Source organism: Rhincodon typus, chromosome 11 (genome assembly GCF_021869965.1).
Source record: "Rhincodon typus isolate 14 chromosome 11, sRhiTyp1.1, whole genome shotgun sequence".
Taxonomy (NCBI): Eukaryota; Metazoa; Chordata; class Chondrichthyes; order Orectolobiformes; family Rhincodontidae; genus Rhincodon; species Rhincodon typus.
In genome coordinates, this window is record NC_063342.1 from 54753337 (window position 1) to 54769306 (window position 15970).

The following is a 15970-nucleotide window of genomic DNA, read 5'->3' on the forward strand; positions in this document are numbered from 1 at the left end:
GAACAAAGAGCAAAGAAAATTACAGCACAGGAACAGGTTATTCGGCCCTCGAAGCCTGCGCCGATCCAGATCCTCTGTCTAAGCCTGTCGCCTATTTTCCAAGGATCTGTATCCCTCTGCTCCCTGCCCATTCATGTATCTGTCTAGATACATCTTAAATGATGCTATCATGCCCGCCTCTACCACCTCTGCTGGCAACGCATTCCAGGCACCCACCACCCTCTGCGTAAAGAACTTTCCACGCATATCTCCCTTAAACTTTTCCCCTCTCACCTTGAAACCGTGACCCCTAGTAACTGAGTCCCCCACTCTGGGAAAAAGCTTCTTGTTATCCACCCTGTCTATACCTCTCATGATTTTGTAGACCTCAATCAGGTCCCCCCTCAACCTTTGTCTTTTTAATGTAAATAATCCTAATCTACTCAACCTCTCTTCATAGCTGGCACCCTCCATACCAGGCAACATCCTGGTGAACCTCCTCTGCACCCTCTCCAAAGCATCCACATCCTTTTGGTAATGTGGCGACCAGAACTGTACGCAGTATTCCAAATGTGGTCAAACAAAGTGCTATACAACTGTAACATGACCTGCCAACTCTTGTACTCAATACCCCGTCTGATGAATGAAAGCATGCCGTATGCCTTCTTGACCACTATATCGACCTGCGTTGCCACCTTCAGGGTACAATGGACCTGAACACCCAGATCTCTCTGTGCATCAATTTTCCCCGGGGCTTTTCCATTTACCGTACAGTTTGCTCTCGAATTGGATCTTCCAAAACGCATCACCTTGCATTTGCCTGGATTGAACTCCATCTGCCATTTCTCCGCCCAACTCTCCAATCTATCTACGTTCTGCTGCAAGGTTAACATGCAGGTTCAGTTGGCAGTTAGAAAGGCAAATGCAATGTTAGCATAGCATTCTTCGCAACAGGACTAGAATACAAGAGCAGAGATGTACTGCTAGGGCTGTTTAAGACTCTGGTCAGACCACATTTGGAATACTGTGAGCTGTTTTGGGCCCTGTATCTGAGGAAGAAAGTACGATGGGGGCGAAGGGAGGTGCTCGGGGGTTAGTTCAACAGGAAGTTTACAAGAGTGACTCCAGGATGAAGAGCTTGTCATATGAGGAGCGGTTGAGGACTCCGGATCTGTAGTTAATGGACAGTAGAAGGATTGAGGGGTGTTGGGGTGAGGAGAGAGATGTAACTGAAACTTACAGAATAGAGCAGATGTGAAAATGATGATCCCAGTAGTAGGAAAGATGAGGACCCAAGGGCACACCCTCAGAGTGAAGGGATGACCCTTTAGAACTGAGATGAGGAGGAATTTCTTCAGCCAGAGGGTGGTGAATCTGTGGAACTCATTGAGACTATGACGGCCAAGTCACTGAGTATATTTAAGACAGAGATAGATAGGTTCTTGATTAGTCAGGGTATCAAAGCAGAAGACAGGAGAATGGAGTTGAGAACAATATCAGCCATAATTGAACGGCAGAACAGACCCAATTGGCCAAATATCCAAATTCTACTCCTTTGTCTTATTTATTGGCATCAATGACATACATAGCAAAAGGGACGAGGTCTTAAAAGTAGAATTTAAGGAGCTGGGAAGTAGATTAAAGAACAAGACCCAAAAGGTAGTAGTCTCTGGATTACCTCCAGTGCCATGTGCTACTGTGTATAGGAATAGAAGGGTACAGCAGAAAACACAAGACTGGAGAGATGGTACAAGAGGCTGTACTTTATACTTCTGTGACAATGGGGCCACCTTTTGGAGTGGTGTGACCTTTACAAGGCAGATAGGTTTTACCTGAACTGGAATGGGATGAACATTCTTGCAGGGAGGTTTGCTCATGGTGAGGAGGAGAGTTTAAACTAACTTCACAGTTCAGCAATATGATCAAGAGCCAATGCTCAGCTGAGGAAGATGAAAGACCAAAATTAGAAGTGACAGCAAGTGAGTCAGGAAGGCATGGACATGATAGACCAGTTAAGGAATATGAGAATTCGGCAAGGTTGTATGGGATTTATTCTAATGCGAGGTGTCTGACAAACAAAACAGATCTATTGAAGCCAAAATTAAAACATGTGGATATGATGTAATTGCTGTCAATGAGGCATGGCTAAAGACGGGCAGAACCAGGAGCTCAATATTCTAGGATACAGAGTTGTCAGGTGAAACAAGGAAGGAAATAACAGGTGGTAACGGAATTTTGATCAGGAAATCAATTACAGCAGTAAGGAGAGATGACATCTTAGAAGGCTCGTCAAATGAAGCCAAATGGGTCAAACTTAAAAGGACAAAAAGGAACAATCACATTGCTGGGAGTGCACTAAAGGCTCCTAACAGTTCAAGAGGAATAGAAGAGGAGATATATGGGCAAATGGATGATGGTTAAGGAGATTGTAAGAACTGCAGATGCTGGAGAATTTCTGAAGAAGGGTCCCGACTAGAAACGTCAACTTTCCTGCTCCTCTGATGCTGCCTATCCTGCTGTGTTCAACCAGCTTCACACTGTATTATCTCTGGGTGATGATTAGAGGATGTTTTTCCCATATGGAAGTCCCACAGGACTCAGTGTTGGAGCCCTTGCTGTTCTTGGTTCCAACATATGCTTTGGACTTGACTTTTAGAGGATTATCAGTAAGTTCACAAATGATACAAAAATTTGAGAGGTGGTAAGTCATGAAGAGTGTAGCCTTAGATAACAAGAGGCTATGGACCGGTTGGTCAGATGGACTGAGCAGTGGCAAATGCAATTAAATCTGAATAAATGAGGTGATGTATTTGGACAGAACAAACAAACCAAGGGATATATGATGAACAGTAATTCAGAGAAGCACAGAGGATCAGAGAGATCTTGGGGTGCACGTATATCAATCCCTTAAAGTATCAGGACAAATGAATAAAGTGGTTAAGAAGGCATGCGGTATACGTGACTTTATTGGTTGAGGCACAGAGTTTAAGAGCAGGGAGTTTATGCTGGAATTGTATAAAGCATTGGTTAGGCCACAGCTAGTGCATTGTGTGCAATTCTTGAATCCACATTATAGGAGCAATGTGATAGCACTGGATACATTGCAGAGGAGATTTACCAGAATGTTGCCTGGGCTGGAGAGTTTTAGTTATGAAGACAGAATGGACAGACTAGGGTTGCTTTCCTTGGAGCAGAGCAGATTGAGAAGGGGCATGATTCAGATGCATAAAATGATGAGGGGTCGAGACAGAGTAGACAGGAAGAAGCTTTTTTCCATTTTGGAGGGATAAATGACCAGGGGCATAGTTTTAAGACAAAGGGCAGAAAGTTTAGAGGAGTGCGAGGAAAAGTCTTTTTATCCAGCGGAAGGTGGCAAACTGGAACTCACTACCTGTAAGGGTGATAGAGGAAGAAACTCTCATAACACTCAACAAGTATTTAGATGTTCATTCGCGATGTCAAGGTACACAAGGTTATATGCCAAGTGCTCGAAAATAGGATTAGAATAGTTTTAATATAGAATCCCTGCAGTGTGGAAGCAGACCATTTGGCCCATCGAGTCCACACCAACCCTCCAAAGAGCATCCCACCCAGACCCATCCTGTAACCCTGCACCTCCCATGGCTAATCCACCTCTAGGGCAATTTAGCATGGCCGGTCCACCTAACCTGGACATCGTTGGAATGTGAGCGGAGACTGGAACACCCAGAGGGAACCCACACAGACACAGGGAGAATGTGCAAACTCCAGACAGACACTCGCTCGAGGGTGGAATTGAACCCGGGTCCCTGACGCTGTGAGCAGCAGCACCGCGCTGTCCCAAAGGTTGTTGTTTTTGACCGGTGTAGATGCAATAGGCCAAAGTGCCTTTATCTATGCTGTAGATCTTTATGACATGATCTCCAACAGCTCAGGAGCTCTCTGTTCTCTGCACCAAAAGATAGTTTTTGTCTGAAGAAACCAGTGAATCACTGATGCTGTTCTCTTTCTTCAGCTGCGGCCAGAGTACTTCCTGCATCTTTTTAAATATTAATAATCATCTCTTCAGGTTTTTGTCCCCATCCCTTTCAAAAACTGCTGTCATCATCCATTCCTAAAGAAAACCTCAACTCCACTATCCTTACGAACTATCAACCCATCTCCAACCTCCTTTAACTCTCTAAAGGCCTTCAACATATTGCCATCTTCCAGGTTTGTGCCCATCTGTCTCAGAACGCCACCTCTGATTCTGAGTCTACCTAATGTACTCCTCCCTGGCTGCTTGCATTTTACTATCCGTAATCTTGACATCATCAAGAATTCTGCTGCCTGTGTTTCAAATAGGAACACAAATAGGATCACTCTGTGATCACTGATTATAAGCGGCACGGTGGCACAGTGGTTAGCACTGCTGCCTCACCATGCCAGGGACCCGGGTTTGATTCCACCCTCGGGCGACTGTCTGTGTGGAGTTTGCACATTCTCCCCGTGTCCGTGTGGGTTTCCTCCGGGTGCTCCGCTTCTCTCCCACAGACTAAAGATGTGCAGGTTAGGTGGATTGGCCATGCTAAATTGCCCATCATGTTCAGGGAGGTGTAGATTAGGTGGGTTATAGGGGGATAGGTCTGGGTGGGATGCTTTGAAGTTTGGTGTGGACTTGTTGGGCCGAAGGGCCTGTTTCCACACTGTAGGGATTCTATGATACATTGGCATCCAGTCAAGAAGTATCTTGGATTTTAATATCATCATCCTCATTTCCAAAACCCTCAATAGCCTTGAACCCCCACCTCTGCCCCACCCTAATCTCTAAATTTATGCACCTCCACAAACCTCCAAGATATCTGCCCTCATCAATTTTTGACAACAGAAACATCTGAAATTTTACATTCTTCACTATTGGTGCCATCAGCTAATTCTGTTCCCAATGTTATCCAATTCCCAACCTCACTTTCCTCCTTGCTTCTTAACATCTCTTTAACCAAAAATTTCGTCATCTATTCTAATAACTCCTTTTGCAGCCCATTGCCTTAGGTTGTTTTACCAGACTTGTGAACACCTTGCAGTGTTTTATGACACAAAAGTTGTTAAATAAACACAAATTGTCACTGTTGTGCATTCTTTGACATAGTTGTGTCAAGAGTTGTGTGCCATTTAAAATTGATAGAGTGGAAGTTTTAATTTCTCATTTATGGTTGTGGATGGAATTCCTGAAAGACAAGTTTGCAAATGCTACACGTAGCGAGGTTAAAACATCACCATTAGTATGCCATGAAATGGTGAGGCACAGAGTATTAGTGGGCTAACAGCATAATAACAGTGGGAAGTTAGCAGGTGAAACCAAAGAACATCCAAGGGTATCAGTGAGGCTATTTTCTGAGTCACCCTCAGGTTACATTTGGTCAGTTACATGGTAAATTGCCCTCTGTTGCAAGTTCTCAATGCATTGCAGAAGGAAAATTAGTTGTTCAATATGTCACATCCAGCAAACCTCAGAACCAGCACGATGGAACTCCATTTTTATCTATTGTTTCTTTCCCTATTTCCCATAGCTCATAGAAGTCACCAAGATATCTTCAGTGTACCAGCTCTTGCTTCACTTGCTTAATACCATCAATTAATTCTGAATGGTCACAGTTTCTATTTCATCATGCCCACTATGGTAAGCAAACTTAAACATTATGAGTACTGAAGGATTTTGAATAAAGCAGTATTCACCTGGTTCCACTATTCTTGGAAAAGGTAAAGGGAGGCCTGCAACCTATGAGATGATCTAAAAACACACCAATGTGGAAGAAGAACCATCTCCTCCCCGTCTTGATATAGAGAGAAAGACAATAAATAGCATCACCGGTGGCAATTTTGGTGCAACAGCAGAGATTTATGAGCATCTTTCTCACCTACCTCTTCTTTCAGCCTGGCACTCGCTCACCTTCCTAATATGACAATCTTTAAGACACAGGACTATCCATGATCTCCAAAGGGTGCACTCTCATTGCTATATTCAAGCTCTTCTGCATCTTTTAGAGAGCCATCAGTCACTTTGGTCACTCATGCCCAGAAGAATAATAACAAAAGTCTTAATAAGTATGGACCATCAACCACGCATACAATACCAAGGATCAACAGAGAAAGTAATCATCCTGTATGAGTCTTGGTGGGGGGGGGGGTGGTGGGATGGAGGGAGTGAACCATCAACACATGAGTAGGAACTTGTGCCAATGGAATGCCAAAGGAAGAAGTAAACTAGAGTGTCATCTCACTTCTGAGCAATGCTAAAAATTCAGACTTCAGGTTGTTGTTATTTTTCTTTGAAATGTATATTTCTGCAAAGTAATTGATGAAGGTACTGGACTGCCTGCCAAGGAGGTTTCAAAATATGTTGCACAATATTGCGGCATAGATGAGCTGCTTGAATTTTTATGGGGTTCTCGCGCATGACATTCCACAGTCAACCATGGACTGTCTGCTCAACATAATGATTGATCACGCTGGGATCTCATTTCCAAGCAGCCAGTTTGTACAAGTGCAAACAGCACAGAAAAAAAACTCACTGAAGAATTATACAGTCATGGCAGCTAGCAGGACACAATGCACAAACATGCGTTTCTGTTGCTGTGATCAGATATTTAAGTACTGTGGAAATGCAGTAAACTCCACACAGGGAGGGGCAAGATCATGATGGGATTCAAAAGCAAAGATGAGAATTTTAAAATCAAGGCACTGCTTGATTGGGAGCCAGCATACATCAGTCAGTCCAAGATTGATGGATAAACAGGATTAAGGATGCCAGCAGCAAAATTTTACAGTGACGTGTACTGTGAGCAGAATGTCGGAGGGCAGCCAGGAGTGCACTAGAGTAGTCAAGCATCGAGGTGGGATAAAGGTATCAGCAGCAGATGGATTGGGACAGGTGCAGTCAGGCAGTGTGACCAAGTGGAAATAGCTGGTCTTAGTCACGGTGCAGATAGGTGCTTGGAAGCTCACCTTGGAAGTCAAATGCAACATTAATGTTTGATCTAGCTTGAGACAGTTGTCAAAGAGACTGCTAGAGTCAATGGCTAGGTAGTTAAGGGATCCTCTGACCATGACTCTCAGAGGCAGTGTGGTGGTATTTGCTCTTGTCGATGACTAAGATTTACGAGGAAGCTGCAATGACTTTACAGCTGGACAAATAATTTGGGAGGAGCATCATGTGGAACACAGTGGCATTGCATTAAATGGCTTGTTCCTGTGCTGAAAATTCCATACAACTTTGTCATTATCTCCATGTGGCAACAAAGCCTCAACATAAATATTCTTCCAGTCGAAAGTGGTAGATACATTCATAGTCCAAAGTCTACGTCAATGAATAAAATAACCAATATTGACTGCAATAAAATATCTATAAGCTAGCACAATAACAATACCAAACTCTCCACATAATTTTAATGAAAGTAACTGATAGCCCATCAATTGTTTGAATTAGTCAAACAAACTGTTACTCCCCACTGTAAAACGAACGATGACATCCAACTTGAATTTTCATATATTCATGAAGTTCTCACCTCTCTTAGATGGGAGTTCCAACCACAAGGAATATATAGCTCAGCCAAGTTAAGTTAAGTTCAGGGGAGAAAGGTAATTTCAATTTTTACCCAATATCATTTTATTTCATCTAAGTACAACAGTGAAGAGACTAAAATCACCTCCATGGTTTCAGTGCTTCAGTGCCACAGTTCTCAACGTTAGTCTTCCAGTTATAAAGAGCATTGAGCAAGACCAGAGATTCTCCAGGGAGCAGGAAGAGAAAATCACCACTAAATTCCAATCCTAAACTGACTTCATGCTTCTTCAACAGGAAAGTTAGAGAACAGCATTGACACTGGAATCAATTCTCTCAATCAGAGCTGGTGCTGAGATTACAGTTGTGCAAAAAAGTGGAGTAAATGCGGAAAGTTGCGTCAGTTTATCATAAATATTGGAAAAGATGTCTAAATTTCCTTTTGAGACATATTGTAATGTACAAGTTATATACTTAGAAACAAAAAACATGGTTATTTGAACTGGTAGTCCAGCAAACAATGCTCTATCACAACTGTAAAACTTGGTGATTATAGTCCGATCATCATACAAACTCCATCAGTTTATTTAAAAATCACACAGCTACTTACATTGTTCTTCTGCAAAATTTGTAGAGCTCGGTTGACATTGTTCAGAGAGTGAACTCTTGTGCATCCTTTTTCTTTTGCCTAAAACAATAAATACATGACAGGAAAAATAAATAATTGTTGAAGAAAAATCTCGATTCTTTTTCTTCTTCCATCAGCTGGAGAGAGATCTGCAGCTGAACAGCATCTAACTTCTCACCGCACTTCTCTACAGCTTTAAAAAAAACTAAAATGACATTCTAGTGAAGGACTCATCTGGCAATAAAGACTCAGCGAATTGATCAACACAAGTCTCTAAGCACGAGTGACTTGAGAACAAACTGAGTGATTTAAGTGGCCTTCAGCACAAAGTGCTGCAAGCTAAAGAGAAAGCAAGCATGATGCCTCCGAAAGCTCCCAACAAATTACAAATTCTTGTCATTCACAACTTGACATGAAAAGATAGATGCCTGGCATCCACATGAAGGTTGACGTTGGTTTACATTTTCCAAAATTTTGTGCCAGAATAATTAGAAATTGTATTAGTTTTGTAAGATAGAAGCATTTGAGAAATTTGAGTAGCTCTAAAGTATTTTATGCTTTACAGTCTACTTTTTTCAAGCATATTTCATTTGGAAGTTGACACTTGTGCTTGCAATAAGTCTGCAAATTATGAATGTTTGAGCTATTTTCTGATGATTTGTGCATATGGCATAATAACAGCTCACAATCAGGACATAGGTACATGTTTGAAACCAGTCTAACTCACTTATCTCAATTTAAATACATTTGATTATACATAGCTTATCTAGTCAATATAAATAATGCCACATGAAAAAATGTACTCTTTGCAACATGCACAGAGATGATGTGGAGGTTCCGGTGTTGGACTGGGGTGGACAAAGTAAAAAATCACATGGCACCAGGTTATAGTCCAACAGGTTTATTTGAAAACACTAGCTTTCGGAGCCCGAGTCCTTCTTCAGGTGTTAGTGAATGAGCTAGTATCAGACACAGAACTTATAAGTAAAAGATCAAAAGGTTCATACCACTTACCAGGATGTACTAAACAAACCTAAGATGCTGTTAAATCTTTAATCAGTTAGAAGGTTTTAATTAATTAATATGTATACGTAGATCCCCGAATTTCTTTTAAGTCACGGTCCTGAGAGAAAGAAATGTTTTATCAGTGTAACAAAGAGGTGACTTTTTAGGTCAGACAATGCATGATAGGTGTGAGGCCTTGCACAGAGATGGGAAGGGAAAGAGAAGGAAGGTTGAGGACATTCTATTGGACACACCTGAATCATATCTTTCCTGACATCAAGTGAAATTGAATGAGTCATTTTTGTGGCTATTGTAAACTAAAATAAACAGAAGGGATCTTTTACAATAATGATGCATGGTATTTATTCCTTGAAAGGTTGGTAATCCATCTTAAGAAAAAGTCAAACTTTGATGGTTAATCGTTTATGAAATAATTTTTCACAAAATTCAACAATGGTCTGATTCTGACACATGACAGGTCTGGTAAACATAATCTGCAGCAGCCTTCCTGTAAAACAATGGGTACGCATCATTTTGAAAAGCCAAATGATTTTCAGAACACTGAATTTAAAAAAAAAATCTGCTGGAGCTCTCTTTAACCTCATGAGATGGATTGCTTCATCACAACAAAGTTGTAACAGTGAGCAAGACAGAAAACAAAATACAAAACAACAGTGACAGCGCAACAAATATAAAAATGACAAACAATCCTTTTATCCATCTTCTGTTCATCACTTCTCCTTCCTTCACCATCTGTCCACCATAAATAGTTTGCTGTCAGCAGCTGGTGCATTACCAGTGTCTTAAGGAAAACAGTTTATTTGAGAAAACACAGGCAGACTTTCACAATCCTTAGGATACACCCTCAGCAGATCGGTATCTTCCTCATCAACTGGGCAGTAAGGTCTTTGCAATTACTGTAATAGTTTAAAATAACCTTAGAATTGTCGGCAAGATTTCCTGGGAACTTTCCACAGTTTATTTCCATTGATTTCAAATACATTGACACCAGTGAAAAGCTTAAACAGCTTGCTTAAAGCAGCTTTGATTACCATTACTAATTTTATGAAAGATTCTGCATTAAGTAGAAGAGTGCTGAAGACATGGCTTAAATGTTTTATTGAGAATTAATTGAAAGTGAAAACATTACCATGTAAGAATAAGGATGACAAATCCTTGGCTGAATTCTAAAACATCATACTTAATAAGCAACAAACTAAAGGCTCTTGAAGTTCATAAATGCACAAAAAGAATGGGCACTATAGTACTACTCAAGATCTCGTTTATCCATGTTTTACAATTACATGACTCAAGTGGAACCAATATATTTTATTAAGAAAAGCTTTGTGCTTGCTGCTGAGGTCAGCAGAATTCTGAAAAACATAACTTCTGCACTTACTAATTCGTGGCCAACAAAACCCTCCAGAAGTTCCAAAAGCTTTCTTCCATCACGTAGGTCAGTGAACAGATCTTCAATCAAAGGTTTCCCAGCCTGGGGACGAGAAGAAAAAGAGATTTATAGAAAACAATGTCAACTATCATTGGCATCTACAAACCCAGCAGAGATGAAAAAAGTTCAGAATTTAATGTTGATTGTAAATTATGTTTGAATAGCAAATTTAAGTATGAACATGTCACTTGTTAGTCAGAACTTACTGCATTTTCTTAACATTCCTTAGAGGTTTTCAACTCAAGAGTTGGCATTAAACAGTATGTCAAATTTCACTCAAGGATCCTAAACTAAATAATTGCATTTAGCAAAGATTCAAAAAGAAGTAAACAAGTTGAAATCCCCAAATACAAATTGCACACAGTGTGCACTAGCTGTCCCTGGGATCATTGGTGACATTTTTCCATTGTAAGAAAACAAGCCAAGGCATCAGGATGGAGATTCCACTGTGTAGAATCAAATTCATGTTATTTCTTATATATTGCTTTTTGAACGAATGTATTAAGTATGTATATTTTAAATATATTCTAGATGAATACTTGATTGGTAGTACATAATGTAATCATTGCTGAAAAGAAACATGAAGTTAAAGCTTTTCATCTTGGACCTATCAGGACTGACACACTTGCAAACTTTAATTCGCCAAAAAACAATTCAGGGCAGCCCGGAAGGTTCTGATGTTCAAGGTGTTCCCATGGGAAATGCAGCAGGGACTGGCAGTCTCCATGACTCATTTCGCAATGTAAAGTTTCTTTCAGCAAGGTCCAATGGATTGATATGTGTAGCTAAAAATGCATTATGCTGTGTGCCTCACCAATAATCTTAAATTGGTTTCTCATGTATACTTCCGCGCAGTCAGGATTCTTTTGCACATGCTATCCAACAACAAAATCACATCCAATTTTGGATATGGTGTTGACATTTGCAACCACTAGTTGGTTGAACAAATTGGCATGCCAGCCACTACGAACAGGTTGACTGATATGGTCTGCCAGTTGTTGGGACAATATAACCTACATACCTGGCATCAGATGGACACAAACTCATTCATATTACTCATGTGTAGTAGGAAGTGTGTTTTCTCTTGGCCTTGGCAGCAGCATTCTGTAAGTCAAGAAAACCACGTGCATGTAGCAGCAGGAGATGCTAGCTCCAAGTAAAACACCTTTCCCTCGCAAGGCAATCTGAGCTGGACTGGGAATCATTCAGGATCAAACGTAATGGCCAATGAATCATTTGTGAGTTTGGTGAGACATACCATGAGTGATGATTTGATCAAGGTAGCCATTATCAAATAGGACAACTTTGACCTTACATCAGCATCTAACTCACACATTGTGCAGATAACTAGGGCCCAATTCCCACTGTTACCAATAATATTGATTTATTAGTATTTGGAATTGTAGGAATGGCAACATATATATTGAGAAGCGAACGTAAACTTTCTGTAGGTAGTAGTAAATCATCAACTGGCAGATTTCTCAGCAAATACCTCAAGAAAAAGAAGCTGATTTGATTGCTCAATATCATTGGTAAGTTTGATCAGGGATGAAGTTAATTATATTGTGTAAAAGGAATTCTTTGCAGCTATGCATTCAATGAAGACAAACATATCATCTGTTTATCAGAAGTATACATTCTATAGGTGGTTAGCGGATATTTCACCCAGGCTGTGTGTCATATGGTTACCAAAGATATCAGCAAAAACTGGGCTTACAGAGGATTCCATGGCAAAACTAAATATTTTGGAATGTGATATTGTTAAAATCAAACTACACAAGTTACTAAGTGCCTTAGGTCTGTGAAAACAGAATAAGAAATTAGTGTCACATCTAGATTGCCATGATAAACTGCAAGTGTCAATGGCCTCCTTGAGTGGTACACTGGTGAACAAACTAGTGATATAAACAAATACACGGATGTTTGCAAACCTCAGAATGCCAGAAGTGATTCTGCTATAGATCAAATTTTCTAAGTAATTCTGACTGTGCTAAGATTTACACTAGAAATCAATTGATGATCAGTGGGTATTGCAACCTACTATGTTTATATAGAAGCTGTACATATTAACACACAAGATCCCACTGTGTGTATACAAAAACAAACTTGACTGTACACTGTATCTTTTCATTGAGAAGACAAGGCTAATCTTTGCTGCATGGACCATGACAAGACCTTCACCAGAGTCCACAAGGCAGCTCAGTGCTTTTTCCCTTTTTACGGTTAGGACTGGCATTTTTCTATTCATGCTGCATGCCAACAATGATCCAACCAATTAGCACCTTCTTTTCATGCTTTATAAATTGATGTTCTCTTTCAATTTTTTTTGCGCTTCAGTCTTTATGAGTCCAAGATTAAAAGCTTTAATTTTGTGTCTCTTTTTAGTCGTGCTTCAAGTTTTCTATAGAACGCGCGCGCACACACACACACGAAATAAGGCATTGCCATAAGAAGCAATGAACCCAAATCTACTCAATGCCCTTGCATAATAAATCATAATCATAGAAAGAGAAAGAGCTTTTAAGAGAGAAAGCACTTATCTGAAAAAAAAGTTTTAAGCAGATCAGTCAGTTGGAGATGAGTTTCTTCACAAGAAATAAGTTTACGTTTAAGATATTCTAAACGGAAAATTGAATTTTCTAATCTTTTGTAGCCTTGCATCACAAACTTCCGATGAAGCATTGTCTGGTGCAGAGGGCTGTTCTCTCTATTTGACCTGAACAAAGTGCCTCATCATAACATATTAAGTACAATGACGTTTCCGTTATCTGCATGGATTTACTTTTGTTAATTGAATTTGTATTTGACTGCATGAAAGTCATTTCCTACAGAACTCTCTCTGCTCTTCAGAGAGGAATCCATCTTATTATTCTGGGCTAGATTGAAATCCAGTTTCCATGAATAAAGTGACAGCATTGTAATTGAGTCATAACCTAGTCTCTTCAGATTATTCCACTGGAACAATTCTATGGATCATAACACCAAAACAACATCTACAGGTTCATTATGGAGTTAGACATTGGTACTTATTAAGCTTCAGTGCCAAGTGTGATGCAAAACAGCTCTCATATTTAGGGCGTTCCTACTGATATGTCCCAGACTTTCAATGTTCTACTTCATTTTTCTCCATTTCAAGCCTGTGACAATTCAGAACTGGCCTTTTCTAAGCCAGGTAAAATTGGTTCACCTGTCCCAATTGAAGAAAAATAACAACTAATAAGAATTCAAAACAGTTAATGGGCAGTAAATAAAGTAGGAACAAAATCACTCTCAGGTTGGTGTTTTGTGATTAGCAGGGAGATGGTGGTTTTATGGTAATAATACTGGGCTAGTAATCCAGAAACCCCGGCGAATGCAGTGGATTTGAATTCCACCACAGTAGCTGGTGGAATTTAAGTTCAATAATTAAAGAACTGGAATTGGAAGTTAATCTCAGTAATGGCGACCATGAAACTATCACTGAATGACATGAAAATCCATCCAGAGCACTAATGTTCTTTCGGGAAGGAAATCAGCCATCCTTATCTGATCTAGTTTACATGACGCTCCAGACCCAAAGCAATGTGGTTGACTCTGAATTGCTTTCTGGCAGGGTTCAAGCCACTCCATTCTATGGTATTTAGGGATGTGCAACAAATTCTGGGCCTTACCAGTGACATCACAACCCATTAAGTAATATAACACAAATCTCAAAGATTATAGGTTCCATGGGATATACTCACAATCTAGATAGATGATGGGAACTGGATCTAATACTTTAAAGTTGCTAATTAGATAAGAATACATGGAAATGAGCTGCGAGGAGGATGCAAGGAAGTGTCAAAAGGGCTTGGACAGGCTTGAAGGGCTGAATAGCCTATTTCTGCTCCTATTTCCGAAGCTCCTACGGAGGAGATCTGGTGATATTTAAAGCGACAAAAGCATCTGGAGCCTGTGAAATTTCATGACCCGGATGCTAACACCATCAAAATGTAAAACAGTTTTAAGAGGAGGTAAGCAGGCAAGCAAGACTTTTCAAAGGGGAAATCACTCAGTTAGAAGCAAAATCCAGAATGAGGCTACATTTGTTATACAGGTTACATCAGATGTAAGTCAATAAATTATCAAAAGTCACACTGGTGCAGGCTTGGTATAAAAATTTGTAACTTTGCACATTAATGACTAAATGGCTGGTTATAGACTTCTGTAATTAATGTCACAATAAAAGATTTTTGCCTCAGTGAAATTTCAATCAGAATGGTGCATGGCTTAGAAGGCAACTTGCAAATGGTGGCGCCCCTTGTGACCTTGTCATTCGTAGTGGAGGAGGTTGTGGGTCTGTCAAAGAAACCTTGCTGAGTTGCTGCAGCATATTGTTCTTCCATTTCGTACGTATTGGTGTCATGGTGCATTGCTGATGAAGGGAATGAATGATTAAAGTGGTGGATGAGGTGCCTATCAAACAGGCTGCTTCATTCTGCTGCCAAGTTTATTGAGTGTTATTGGAGCTGTTCTCAAACAAGAATGTGTAAAGCATTCCATTACCTTCTTGACCTGTGCCTGGAAGGTGACCATCAGGCATTGAGTAGTCAAAAGGTGCGTTCATTACCTCAGAATTCTCAGCCTTAGAGTAGCTCTGGTAGCATCAGTATTTATATGGAAGGTCCAGTTTATTTTCTGCTTAATTTTCAGCTGACCTTGCATTCGATGATGATGTCTATTCCGCTCACAGGCCAAATCAATCTCACGTGGCCGCACAGGTCGATTTTTGATCTGTGTTTCTTTGGAAACCAGGACAGGACATTTCATGAGATTGTGAATCAGAAATGCAGAATTCATTTTCTGTTCTTCCCTTCAATAACAGTCAGCCTCAGCATTAAGCCCCTAGACCCCAAAGCATGATGCAGTATGATGGGCATATTGTCACCACTCTGAGCAATTTGTGGCAAGCTCCTCCCAATTATTAATGTCAATCCCACCTTGGTTCAACGAGAGCTTCAGCGTCATGAAAAATCTACCAAGCCAGATTTCATTCTGGGATCTGACTTATCCAGTAGTAACATCAGCTGGGATCATAACAGTGTCAATAATGCACAGTCCAGGACTCACTGGATTACAGCAATGTGGTGATAACAACTGCTGTGTACACTAGCTCTGCTGTTGATTTGCTGGGGTCTTTGCTGTAAAAAGAAAAAAAACTCACCCTTGAACTCTGTAGGAAGCTGTGCTGCATCAAATCATCCAGCATTGGATCTCCTGGTTAATGGTGGCTTTTTGCGAGAAGTGACTGCCAAGTTATGGAGACAACAAGGTGCAGAGCTGGATGAACATAGCAGGCCAAGCAGCATCATAGGAGCAGAAAGGCTGACGTTTCGGGCCTAGACCCTTCATCAGAAATGGGTTTTCTGAT

The 15970-nt window shown here is 40.5% G+C and overlaps 1 protein-coding gene across 2 annotated transcripts in view; it reads right to left on the minus strand.

The window, feature by feature from the left end:
• Positions 1 to 10622, minus strand: part of dmd (dystrophin) — a 1291331-nt gene extending 1280709 nt beyond the window's left edge. For both annotated transcript variants that reach the window (XM_048602828.1, XM_048602824.1), the window contains exons 1-2: positions 10531 to 10622; positions 8109 to 8186 (exon numbers count right to left, since the gene is read on the minus strand). The gene's annotated coding sequence lies outside the window, so the exon portion shown is untranslated. The remainder of the gene's footprint in view (positions 1 to 8108; positions 8187 to 10530) is intronic.
• Positions 10623 to 15970: the final 5348 nt, after the last annotated feature.